The sequence below is a fragment of the Ips typographus genome, unplaced genomic scaffold, assembly GCF_016097725.1.
Source record: "Ips typographus isolate SLU unplaced genomic scaffold, UJ_Ityp_2.0 IpsContig77, whole genome shotgun sequence".
Lineage (NCBI taxonomy): Eukaryota > Metazoa > Arthropoda > Insecta > Coleoptera > Curculionidae > Ips > Ips typographus.
In genome coordinates this window covers 115,290-116,828 of record NW_028098580.1, presented here as the reverse complement: position 1 = coordinate 116,828, position 1,539 = coordinate 115,290, and the positions used below count along the sequence as shown (strand labels likewise).

At 40.6% G+C, this 1,539-nt stretch overlaps 1 pseudogene; it reads left to right on the top strand.

The window, feature by feature from the left end:
• The first annotated feature begins 278 nt into the window (after positions 1-278).
• Positions 279-1,173, top strand: LOC145739933 (uncharacterized; annotated as a pseudogene).
• Positions 1,174-1,539: the final 366 nt, after the last annotated feature.

The following is a 1,539-nucleotide window of genomic DNA, read 5'->3' as shown; positions in this document are numbered from 1 at the left end:
AGGAAGCTGAAAAGCAAGCACTGGACATTCAAACAACCTCAACATCAACCTCCTCATCTCAAACTAAACAACCAATAACAACTCCAAAAACGCTACAACATAGATTACCTACATTTGTCCACTCGTATGTAGTTTATGCAACACCCACAACAACCAGAGTTCAATTAGCCATCAGATGGGACGAAGTGAACGTTGACAACAAAGATGTTGTCATCAAGCAAGAGAATAATTTTCTCATAAAAACCAACAACGAAAACAAAGCCAAAGAATGTCTCTAATTGCTCATCCAACAAAAAGTCATAACATCTTTTAAAAAACTGGATGTAAGCCACACAAAAATCCAGCAGACAACAACTGATCGACATATAACGCCTTCCTACTCGGTGGTGGCTACTGGGGTTGACCTAGAGATCACGGACGATATGTTTTTAAAACACCTACAAAAACTCAACTTGCAAATAAGATTTTGCAAAAGGATCATCTCTAGGCAGAGGGGCACTCCGACACTTATGATAAGGCTCATTACAGGACACCTTAGCACTTACGAACAGTTAGTAAATGACCGCACCGTACACTTCCTGGGCCGCGTCTTTAGGATAGTTGAGAGTAAGCCTCCAGCGCCTGTTCCTGCCCCATGCAGTAAATGCAATTTATTTGATCATCGGACAGAGGAATGCAAAAAACCACTTAAGTGCAACAAATGCCAGGGGCCCCATTCAACAACAATCTGTACGTCACCACTCCCAATTAAATGTGCAGCCTGTAACTCCGAGGACCACGCGGCTTGAAGTATGAAGTGCCCAAGAAGACCCACAGCCCCGATTGAAGGAATTCCAAACGTTAAAGTGAAATGCCTGAACAGACGGACAGCTGAAATAACACCAACAGTAAAAGCGGGAAGTAGAATACACACACCTATCACAACGCACGACTACATCATAAACAAATACAAACACGAATTGAATAAGACTACAAATACAAACAGGGAAGAGTTAATAAAAAAAACTTCGAAAACGATTTGTAGAAGACTTTGACGTTGATACTTCCGTGGTTTTCTTCGGAAGCCACATGTACATTTTGATGTTTGAGATGCTTCTCCCAAACCGAAACTCCCCAACTGAACCCCTCGACCAACTAAAACAAACAGTAACTAATTTAGAACATTCACTTTAAAATTACTTTACGCCAACATCAATGGACTTAATCACAAAAAACAACTTATTTATAATTACGTAGAACGAAACAATACGGACTGCTGCATGTTTGTGGAGACTAAAACTAAAATAGGACAGACCCCGACATATAGGAACTGGCAGTACATCTGCAAACACGGAGACACTATAAATAACGCCAGAGGAGGTGCAACAGTACTTCTTACACCGGAAATAAGACTAGGCAAAGCAAACCCTCCTCACCTTAATAATCCCTTGAACGAATGTCTTCACTTCACCATTCCCTACATAGACGATTTACTGCACATATTTTTAGTATATATTCACCCACACTCCAATATCGAACAAAATATTTTGACCAAAGCGT